Source organism: Coturnix japonica, chromosome 7 (assembly GCF_054131305.1).
Source record: "Coturnix japonica strain WE chromosome 7, WE-NBRP24, whole genome shotgun sequence".
Lineage (NCBI taxonomy): Eukaryota > Metazoa > Chordata > Aves > Galliformes > Phasianidae > Coturnix > Coturnix japonica.
The window spans coordinates 1,414,753-1,426,901 of NC_140669.1; the positions used below are offsets into that span (position 1 = coordinate 1,414,753).

The window sequence follows — 12,149 nt, forward strand, 5'->3', positions numbered from 1 at the left end:
GCTCTCCATGTGCGCTTCCCAGGGGAGATTTGGCACTTTGTCCTCTTCTCCCACTCCCACTGCGGCCACTACAGCAGCTTCCGGGACTCACAGCTGATTTGATGCTGTGCTTGAAACAAAGCTGCTGGAGGGTGTTTTATACCTGAGGGGCCATATCCTGCGCCTTGGACAGGCACAGACCAAAGTAGTGGCAGAGGCTGGCAGCCATGCCGTGGTAATGTGGTGAGCAGCCTACAATGCTGCTGAAAGTGAGCAGTGCAGAAAATAGAAGGGGACAAAAACTTTCAGATCTTCCTAACAGCCATGTCCTGCCCATTGTCCTTGATGGGACAGTTAAATGAGTAAAGGGTAAAAGGGGAGATGAAGAATGAGATGAATACTGTGAAAGTAGGAATGGATGAAGACAAGAGGCCGAAAGAAATTCATAGAGCATGCTGCAATAAGCAATTCTTAACACAAACTGCAGTGCCCCGTGCTAAAGAAAGGCTGTGCAGTGATACAAGGACACTGATATTTAGTACTGCAGGTATAGAACCTTCATATTTTGGATCTTGTAGTCATCAGGGTTGGTGAAGTGGGCTTGAGTGTGCAGTGCAGGGTAGAACAGGAGAAGGTGAAAAGTCCAAGAGTCCAAAACAGCACAGCGTGCCTCAGGTCCTCAGTGGGTGGATGGGGATAGCTTAAGCTCTGTGCCCTGTGCTTCTCAGGAGATGTCAGCCCAGGGTCCCTGCAGGACTAAAAGCCTCCGTGGCCACGCTTGGCTAAGCAAGCAGACATTTAAGGGTTTAACTGAAGTGGATCTGTAATCTTTCAGTATTTTATAATACAGTATGTTACAGGAGACCATAAATTAGAGCTTATAATACCCGATCCGCTCAGCTACTGACAGAATATCTAAGGTAATCTGACCTGCTTCACAGACCGTGAGAAAAATCCTCATGGAAAGTGAAAGAGATGAATTACAGAATTTTACAGAGAAGTGGGAGAATTTCTCTCGGCTCAGATCTTGGGTTAATTCCCATGTAAGGTGAAAGAATGTTTCACCACGTTTTGCTCAACTGAAGTTGGCAAGCTTTAATAGATGCAGCCCTGCAGGCTGAGGGATAAACTCTGCTCCCTTTCACTCACTTGAGCCACTGCCCATGTGATCAACAATGTGGCTAATAATAAAGTGAAGGATATATGGGAAGAGATCTCCAAGAGAAAGCAAATGATGGGGTGAAATGCTGAAAAATGTCTGCAGAGGTGGTTTTTTCTCATTAGGAGGAAGGATACATCCTGGTGCTCTACCCCCACAACAAGGAAAGCATTTAAGCATTTCCTTTCTGCTTGGAGATGTTGTTCTTCCCTGTCACAAGCAGAGAATAAATGTGGTCTCATAATTACAGCGTGCTGAAGGTGGAAGCTTTTCCTATGGATCTACAACTCTTTTTTTTCCCCTCCTGGTAGTAGCTGATGAAAAGAACGTACCTGTGATTGTTTCAAATGGAAAGTAGCTTTCTGTTTTCTGCTTTAAGTCTTTATGTTTGGGAAATGTGTCTCCAGAGATGTTTCCTTCTCTCACCTCTTCCCATAACAGTGAGAGGTGCCAGCAGCTCCTCTGCCACTTTCCTATTTCCATTCCCCTCTAGGTACTTATGTTTCATGCTTGCTCTCTCAGTCAATTCCTATAGGAACTAAAAACATGGGTCTTGGTCATGTTACATCGGATACTGATCTCTGAGCCAGGTCAGGTGCCTGCAGGCAGGAAACTATTTGGTTTTCTGCCATCATTTCTTTGTGTCACACCTTTACTGCAAGGTGTCCAAAGGAAATGAACTTTTCCAGAAAACCAGCCCGAAGAAAACCTCTGGAGTTGCTCATTTGTGAGTATGTCTGCGTGATCCAGGCTTCTGTGAGGTTTCTAGACAAGGTGGTGCTATGATGAATGGGGACCTTTGTGTTATCTGTGATGGGGCAGAAAGCACACAGCTTCTGAAGTCTTTTGAGGAACTCAGATGGAAGACGTTACACAAATTTAAAGTGTGCATTGTTTTAATACCTCCTGTGATTTATTAGATAAATGTGTCATCTTTACCTTGCAACTTTTTTAGCCTTGGTTTCTTTTCAAGAATTAACCAGGAGCTGATGAATTTATGGGAAATTTTCCAGTGCTGACCAGATCTGAGATCTTGATATCTCCGTGTACTTTCTCAAGGTACCAGTAGTCCCATTTCCTCAACCAGTAGTACACTCCTTCTTATTCTCAGTCATAATTGTGTTGAAACTGCCAAGTGTTCTTTCCACCTCTTTAATTTTATTCTCAGAAGAAATCCTTCACTTCTTTGTATGCGCAGGCTGCTGTGGTCTGGATCTCATCTCGTCTTCTAGTAACATCTTCCAGATTTGTTTTAAACTGATTAGACGCTGCTGAAGAATCAGCTCTCTCCCCCGGACAGTACAAAGCAGAGCGCTGGCAGAGCTGGCTCTTGGCCATCAGCTACGCGGTGACGCAGCATCACATCACTTGACAGCCCCAGTTTCATTTGGGGAGCTCTGAAACCTTCACATGGGCTGGAAAAATTAAAATAATACACAAGGTGACAGGAGGGTGCAATTAAAACAGAAGCGCCAGCTTGAGCAGAGAGCGGCTTTAATTGGTGGTCTTCTATACGCTGGAACACGGACTCTAAAAGGTATTTCTGCCCTTCTAATGTGGCTGCATTTCTGCCTCTGAATTTTGATTCTGAAAAACAGAAAATGATGCTTTTTATTGGGCCAGTGAGAAAAATTACAGGGAATGAGCAGAGTGAATTTAAAATTCTCTCAGTAGGGTATGAAGGCAGGGAAATACCGTAGCCCTGTAACTTCCAGTGCAGGTTAGACATAGGGACACTCGTTCCCAGTGCCCACCTAAGCGTGGGGGTTTCCTGTAAGTGAGGATAGTGTGTGTTGTCACCACCTCGTTTCTCTGCTGGATGGATATCACCCTCACTTTAAACATAAGGAGGAAATTCAGAAGGTCACCACATCAAATACTAATTCTGAAATTCATTTCTCCCTAAAGATTAATATAAAAGCCCAAAATGTAATACACTGAAAATAAGCAGTTAGCTGCAGCATTTGAATCTTCCCATCACAGTGTCCTTAGAGGTATCCTGTGGTTTGACACATAATTAATATGTTTATCTATTTTTGCTTTCTTTCATTCTTTGTTTTCAATAACAGCCATCACCATAATAGTCAAGTATAAACATTTCATCCTGTTTCATAAAGAGCCTATGGTCCGTTTTATTGCAACACAGTTACTTTCCCAGATCCCACAAGCGACAAGGCGTGATGCTTGAAATAATCCTCTGAAATTTTCTCACCGTTTTTGCTTGAAGTAAGCTGCATTCTGTTTACAAACTTGGGAAAAGGGGCCTCTTTTGCCTGCTTTGAGTGTCATGGGAACACACACTGAGCTCTGATCCAGAAGTGCTGCGTGGTGCTGCTGGGAGCTTCTCAGGGTCCTACAGTTTGCTCCCGAGGGTGTTCCAGGATGTGGTGTAAAGTTGCATGCTGTTTGCCATGCCCAAGGTCCCAGACATGTGGGGAATCAGGCTGCCTCCAGGATCAAAAGCTGATCATTTTTCGGACAAATATTTCTATGACTTTTGTTATTGACTCACGTTAATATGTCCTCATTATTCTAAGTTATTCCGTTTTCAACTTACAGTATATGGTCATGGATTATTTGAAGTAATTATTGGCTTTAGCTTATGTTATCTGTGACTCACTTTTTATAGACTCGACTGAACAGGTAATTTCCACAGTGCTGTTTTTGGCTCCTTAACTGGATCCCATCCAGGTTTACAAAGTGCTTCCACAGAGATAATGGAGAACATTCCAGCCTCCTGTGAAATGTCAGCTCTGTCCAGTGTGAGATGTGCAGCGTTAACCTGGTTAAAGCTGCTGGGCTCTGTAATTTCTTGCTTAGAAGTACCAAACACCCTAAAGATACCAAGTCAAATCTGCCAAAAGCAGGAGGGAAAAAGCAAATGGGAGACTCGGAGCGAGAGAGAAAAGTAAATGCAATGCCATTACTTTACACCAAAGAACTGCAAGTTAATTGATGTCCATAATAAACATTCAGTAGAAAAGTATTACATATTTTTGAAGGCGTGTGTAAATCCAGCATTGAAAAAAAAAAAAAAAAAAAGAAGTTACTGTTATCTGGGTTTAATCAGCTGAGAAAAGCATGATGATAAATAAGATTTAGTGGAAGCATAAATTGAAAATGGCGAATAATACCTTTAGAAAGGGAGCCTACTGGAATACGTATGTCTCTATGTCTCTGAGGTATTTGATTTGGAATATATAATCATCTCCTTTGAGGATATTTATGAAAGTTATTTCTGAATCTTCAGAGGTTTCTCTGCTTTTCATTATCTATTTTTCTTAACAAGGGCCAGAACTGTATGCCTGATTTTCTGTGATATATTCACTTGGGAGGTTTTCTTGTACTGGCCAAGGACACATCATTTACAAGAAGGTCCTGTCAAGCATCCAAATGTCTCTGCTGAAGCTTCCATCCTAGATGACCCCACAGAATGTGAGAAAACCTTCTTTTAGGGGAATGGCATCTTCTGGCCAAAGCTGTGTCCAGAAAGTCTGCTGTGCTTAACCCACAGTTGAAACGCCCCATGCAAATTAATGGTAGAGGTAGGGGTGATGTATTTGTGTTTTCTCAAGAAAGAAAACTCAAATCCTTAGGATGATATTTTCCACGTGCATGAATACCTTCATTGCAATTTGGATTTTTGAGAAGGTCATTTGGACTTTTGGGCCCTGTGTTGTGGAGAAATCTGAAGAATTTGGGTCATCTTCCTCTCTCTTGACTTAAAAATAACTTCTGTTAATGCAATTTGGAAAGCATATTTCTTTGAATATGATCTTCCATTTGTGGAGGGGGCAAAGTTGACAGTTTTGGGTGGAAACCATGTGAAAGCTAGTGGTTCCATCAGGGTTTTGTTTTGAAATTGTTGGATTTGCTCAAACTCCAAAAGTCAAAGTGAAACTCGGGGGATGTGAACCCGCTTGAATCAAAACCAGAAAAGTGATGCGCCAGATCTCCCATGAACCAAAACCACCGGGTTCTCACAGTTCTCATCCAAACAAAAATGCACTAACATAAATCAAATACCGAACCAAATACCCTCTTCTGCTCTGTCTGGCTTTCATGGAAATAACATGGAATATTTAAAAGGTCTGCTTGATTTTGCAGCAGCAACTACCAAAATATCCTGAGATCATTCGATATCTGGCAGTTCATATCCTGATCTATTCTCTTTAGTCAGCAATCCAATCGTTTTTGACCAACACTGCCTTGGCGTGCACAGCATTATCTTCCTCGACTGTACAGTTTCACTAGGCAGACTCTGCACAATTCACAGTCCTTCTCTTTCTCATTCTTGCTCAGAGAGCCAAGTAAGGAGCTGGAGCTGCAAGCAGATGAAAAATCCAAGCAGTACGATCAGTACGGAAGCAGAACACATAGCTCCTATAGGACAAGCTGGACTACTGAGAACATATTTAATGCTTGTTTTCCCCGTGATTTTCCTTGTTTGAGACCATGCTATGACTCTGAAATGAGAGAATTAATTTAAAAAAAAAGAAAGATGTTTTTCAGTATATGACATAGCAAACAGTTTCTAAAGCCATTTTAAAAAGTACTGGGCATGGAAGAACAGAAAAGGTTTCCTCTGTGACTAAGACACGCTCGTTCGTAATAACACGTGCTTTCAAACACTGCCAAGTTGCTGAGGATATCTGTGTTATATAGTCCTGAAAAATGCGAGTGTTAAAAAACAACAAGGTGATGTAAAAAGAGAAAAAACGCTTAAGAACGAAAAGTTTGATCAGATGGTTATAATCCAGTCAAACCCAAGACAACCTGTTTATGACCTTTCCATGCTAAAAGCTAGAAATGTCATTTACTTATTTATTTTATTTTATTTTATTTTATTTTTTTTTCCACAAGATTAATTGCCATCACTTTGGGAGTAGCGAGCTGGACATTATTATATGATGTCAATTAATGATTAAAAAGAAAAAGAAGGTGGTTTGCAAATGTAGCACTACAGTCCCTGGTGCATTACATCATTTCTGAAAGATCTTAACACGTGATAAGCAGAGAACATTTTAACCTAAAAGTCTGAGTGTTACAACCTCCTTTTTCTGTTGTAACACCCTACCCACAACCTTTTGGCCTTGAAGTCACTCGCAATAAAATTAAGAAGTCAAAAAGAAAAGGGGGAAAAAAAAAAGAAACCTCTGGGAAAGACAAGACACACTCCTGTTTAGCTATCAGTAATGCAGCAAAATGAGTGGCTGTACATATTGGGAAACGCAGTGTGCACTGTTCTCAGCAAGATCCGTCATCAGAATCTCATGCTCGGAGTCGTAAGGTTGCTGTGATTCAGGTATTATAAACTACATAATGCAGTTATCTCTGTGAGAGTGCTTCGAAAATGTCTTGTGCTGAGTGAAATGACTCCTGCACTTGCCTAGGCGCTGCTTCCCCAGATGGGCTGACAGTGATCATTTTATGTGCCTTACTGAATTCGCTGAAATATTTAGAAGGGTTTCTACCTATTTTTTACATCTCCTTCTGTTATTACCTTTTTTTGTGGCAACAGTTTGACTTCCTCATCAATAATACTCATAACCTGATCCGTTCTTCTCTGAGCTCTTCTCCTCTTTTAGCGTCACAACGCCGTAGATGTTCCTTTGTCAATGAACGATATGCATTTAAAATACCTTTGTAATAATAAATACCACACGAACATATGCATCAAGGAAAGGATTTCAATTTTGATGACACTTGCTTCTCAAGAACAGACATTCTGGAAGGAAAAAACATTGCCAGCCCCAAATTGATTGACATTTGTTTACTTAACTCTCTCTTCTTGAAAGTCTGCACACCTATTTCAACCTTGAACAGTTTCCAACTGTGGTATACTGGAACATTTTTTCATTTATTAAGTTCAGTGTTGCCAACCCAAACAAAGAGTAATCAGTGATGATCCAAGCAGACCAAGCTGTCTAGCACCATACAATGTATCTGCATGCTAATTTTCAAATTCCCTCACATTTCCAGAGAACTAATGGGATCATTTTCATTCTGTTACAGCAACTCAACAGTTACTGAATCACCATCTGTGTTTTCGTTAACCTGAATCAGATATGAATTCTGTTATTGCAAGGTAGAGCAGCTTGTTTAATGATTCTTAATCTTTTCTTTAATTAAATCATGCAGCCAACCTGAAAAATCTATCTTAATGCAAATTAGGAGCTTTTTTGGCATTCACTTACAGTAATGCACTAATAAGGTTAATTTATGAAGGTTCTCTTCCAGTCTGTACAGATGATATTTGTTCGCTGCATATTTTTAGCATATTGTCCCTTTTTCTAATATTTAAAAAAATATCGCTAATAAAAAAGGGGCTGTTTTCACTCACACAAAAGAGGAAGGCTGCGAGCTGCTTTTTGGTTGTTAGAAAGAACATGGAAAAGGAAAAGCAGTTTCTCCCCTATGTGAGCATCTCTCCACACAGGTACAGAGGCACAAATTGAGGACTGTTGGGTTAAATGGTTTTGGATGAGCACTCTCCACTTCTCACTGGAGAAATTGAGGCCCTGGCTCAGACAAGCATCTTGAAGTTATCAGGGGAGACAGAGAGTTTCTCTGAGCCCTTTGTGGGTTGTTTTTTTTTTTTCTTTTTCTTTTTTTTTTTTTTTTCCCTCATAGGTGTGAATTAATAGTATAAAGAGTAAATAATTCTTGTGAAATAAGGCCGAATACTTTTCTCAGTTGCACAATTGCTTCAGCTCGGGGCTCTGATGATCTCAGGCAAGAAAATTTCTGTCTTTGCGAGCATTCCTCCCAACTACAGAATTAGTTGAAAGCTGTTCAAGTTGCTGAGTAAAGAGTAAACTTTTTTTTTTCTTTTAAGGTTATTTTTCAACACCCACAAGCAAACGGGGACAGCGACTGCGAATTTCAACACACGGCCGTTGCTATTTAATTAAAATCACTGAGGCTGGCTGAAAACTTTTCAGCAGAGTGATTTCACATCACAGAACGCCGGTTCTCAAAATCAGAATGTTCTTTTCATAGAAATCCATCCCTCCGTTTCCACCAGGAATGAGATTTCAGTTCTAAGAAAGGACTTCTCATCCCAGCTAGGAATGGCAAACCATCACTCCCCTTTTGCAGCGGGGCTGCCCAACCGTGGCAGCCAGAGCATCTCTTTCCACCCTTCTCTGTATTTCCAGCTGTAATTGCTCCATGTCTGTCTGCGTTAACTATTTGCACAGCCCAGGACAGGAGCTTTTGTGCAAGGACTGGGGAATCTCTGTGGCTGTGACTCTGTGTTTCATTAAAGGTAACGGCAGGACAGAGTGGCTGCAGGATGGTTGAACCTTCCTCTGGTTCCTTGTGACCAGGGAATGGAAACAATATCTCACACTATTTGTGCAGTGATTCCTGGCTTGTTAATACTCTGGCGTGGCTGTTTTTCTCTGCCCTGAGGAACTCTGCCCACTGAGCATGGGGTTTTGCCTCTGTGTAAGTGGGAATGCTGCTCTTCCTTTTCCCCTCTTCAGCTCTTCCCATTCAGTTATACCTATGCATATTATATGTATATTATGTGCTTCTCTTCCTGCTTCACCCACCAGTAAAATATTTTGATACATGCATATTAGGATAGGACTGCTTTAATTAGAACCTATCACCCTGTCCACCGTCTTGTCTAAAAGCTACCTGTATTAAGATCTGGGGAAAATAAGTCTTAAAGAAAATTTCCTGTAACAAATTCTGCTCCTCAACCCTTTCAACTTCTTAAGTATACTTAAAAATGCATGACATACCCTGTTGCTTCCTTATATTTTATGGTGATCTTTAATTTCTTTTATTTCCTTGGCTTACCTTTAATGGAGTGGAAAACATCTAATGGATGGGATGATACCTGATGCTTAAAGTTCTCCTTACATCAAATTGCACTATTTTCTCAGGTATTAAAGTAGCACTGGACTCAACTAAGAGGAGCGATCAAACTGTCTACTAATGAAGTTACTGACAGGAACTCCAGGAACTGGAAACTGGACTTTGGAATCAAGAAGAGCACTGAGACGGCATGAGAAAAAATCTGGATGAAGACATGGACTGGAGACACGTCGACCATGCTAGAAGAAATTGAAAGAATATGATCCCGTTTGACTCTTAAAAATCTTTCTAGGCTAATTACCAGCTCACAAAGCAGAGAAATTAAGGCAGAGAGGGCACGTTCACGATGACAATCTTTACCCATTAGCAAGCTTTGCATTTTCCTAAGGCTGAAGACAGTTTAGCCCTGACAAATCCAATCAGTGATATGCAGGCGTAACCTCCAGAAATAAGCTCACATCTTTAGGATCCACAGGGCAAAAGATGGACTGCAGTAGGTCACTATTAAAATACTTAAAATACAGCCTGGCCAGTGCTGAAATGGCACAGTTGGCCTGAAGACGCTTCAAGGTCTCCCGGCATCTGCATGTTTCCCCAGTGTCTATGTGCAGTAAAGTGTTAACTTCTCCTGAGTGGTTACATACTTAAGGCAGTAACTTTAAAATAAGGAATTGCAACCTCCCAGCAAAGCTGCTATTTTGAGAATTTTAAACCATTATTGACTCCTGTCAGATCAGTTTCTAGACTTATTGACTCAAGAAGTAAATATAGACTGAGAGAAAGCGAGGTCAAGTCAATATTTATCTTGCAGATCAATACATTTTGATACTAACCAAAAATTAAGCTCAATAAATGCATATATTATATACAGCAAGGTTAGGAGAGATCCATTCAGAAAATTTGTCAATTTGAGATTTCCCAACGGAATCCAACCTTTTGGATTCAATTTCCATTAGAAATTCTCTCCTTTTAAGGCTGCTGAAGTGACTGATCACGAGCCCCCACCACCCAATCAGGTTTCCAGATGATAGTTGAGTAGCAGCGAAAGGAAGAAGGAAGAAAGATGAAGTGAGAAAAAAGTTGGTCACAGGAGCTCGATTACGGTGTTGGGAGGAGGCAGGTGAGTAACGGCAGCATGCAGAAGTGCCAAAAGCAGCAGGATGGGGAGCGAAGCAAATGTGTAATGTGATCTAAGTAATGCAATATTGCAATGCAGACATGGAGAAAGAGTGGAAGGATGTGGAGATGTGAACTTGTGGGAAGACTGGGTACTAGCTGATAATAAGAGGGGTCCGTAATTTTAACATTGCACCAAATGGGATGTAGGGGGGAAGATTATGTTGGATGTTGGTTTGCAGCTGTTCCCAATACATCCTGGCAGCATATAATATCAGCATTCTTGTAGTTAGAAGTTCATTTGGTGTTTTCATGTGTCACCATACTGCTTGTTTTGATGGGTACTTATCATGTCTAAAAGCCGCCCCAAGCATGGCTTAGCCACCAAGAGCTAGCTGCTCTTCTGGAGCTTGGTAGCAGCATGAATGGGCTCAGGCCTCTGCTGAGGGTGTCAACTGGCACCCTTGGGATGCTGCAGCTCGGCTGCAAGGGATTAGGCCAGTTTTGAATATGTAATGGAAGGACAGAGCATAAGTGAGGATAGAGAAGGGGGTGTTCTCCATAGGAAGCCTAGGAAGCTGCGAACATCCATCACTGCATGATGAGGTGGTGCACACCTATCTTCCATTTGTCCCGTTGTCCCCATACCTGCAGGTCACATCTGCCCTGTGCTGCAGGACTCCAAGGACAGATTAGTGTGGCAGAGGAGTGGGCTCTGCAGCACCCAACGTTCTGTCTGGGTCAGCTGCGGCCTGTCCAAGCTCCAGCCTCTGATGCCATCCCTCTTTTGAGGACATTTTCCTGAACACCTTTTAAGCTATGATCTACCCTTTGGGGAAGACACATGCTGTAGCAAAATGAATTTCAAACGCTTGTCAGGATACGTGTGAAACATTTTCAAGAGACCTTTTCCTGTTTGGTTTTGTGATGGTGTTTGTTGTTGTTTTTTCCCCATAAAGCTTCTGAGCAGGGATGCATTTGCACCCCAGATAGCACCGGTGACCTCCCATTTACACAGCACCTCTCACTCCAAAGATCTCCTGACGCTGTACAAATTTAGCACAAGCTGCTCTGCTTTTGCATCTCGATTCATCCAGGACTGGAGCCCAGCCAGCTCCTGCAGAGATGAGCCCAGCACCTGATCTGTGTGCCCACAACAATGGGCAGGGAGCAAACAATGCTTCCTCCAAATGAAACTCCAGGCAGAGTTTAGACAGGCAGAACGTAATTACCCAAACTGGAATCTGGCCAGAGCACTGCAGGTATGGTGGATACTTTCCCTGGGAGCACATTATTGGAAGGAAAGGGCATATAAATGATTGAATTGCTTGGTCAGAAAACACTGTTCTTGTCTTGCAGCTCTTCTGGAGAAAAAAACCCCACAGATTGCCAAAAAAAAAAAGCAAACACACTATGCTGCTACAAGTCTTCCTTGTAGATAAAGTGAACAGAGATGATAAAATGATATTCTAATAGGTAAAATATGATTTCATTTGAAATAAAGTGGAGAATCTCACCGAATTTTAGCTCTGCGAAACATAGCAAAGTATGTTTCTCATCCAGCATAAAAAGGTGCCATTTGTTTGATATCAGTTTGATGAATTATTAATTTTATCACAGCGAAGATGACAGCTAATATTAGAACATTGAATTATTAATTTTCAAATGTGGCAATAAAAAAGCAGAACAAACACAAACTGAGACACATTTTAGGTATGAGTTGACTTGCTTACATAATCTGTTTGAGAGTAAAAAACAGCAGAGAAATATTAAGTCTTGCCAAGCAAATGCTTCTACGTTCAAGCTTCAGGTATGATTTTTAGCCTTACTTTGGAAATAATATTCTCTGATGAGCAAAGGTAGATGATTGGATGCTATACACCCTCCATGTCTGTTGGCTAAAATATCATTTGCTTGGATGAAGATAAGGTTTGGGGGGTATTCAGGCTGAGGAATAATATGGAAGCATGCGTAACTCTGGTAGAGCAGTCACTCAATTTTTAGCACTATCAAGTTGGAAAGTGAGTTACTTGTTGGGAATAGCATCAGGTTTAGTCTTTTGCCC

General features: G+C 41.4%; 1 long non-coding RNA gene across 1 annotated transcript in view; it reads left to right on the forward strand.

Annotated features, from left to right (window-relative positions):
• The window catches only part of LOC107317064 (uncharacterized), a 38,583-nt gene that overhangs the window by 21,465 nt on the left and 4,969 nt on the right, over positions 1–12,149 (forward strand). The gene's annotated exons all lie outside the window — the stretch shown is intronic.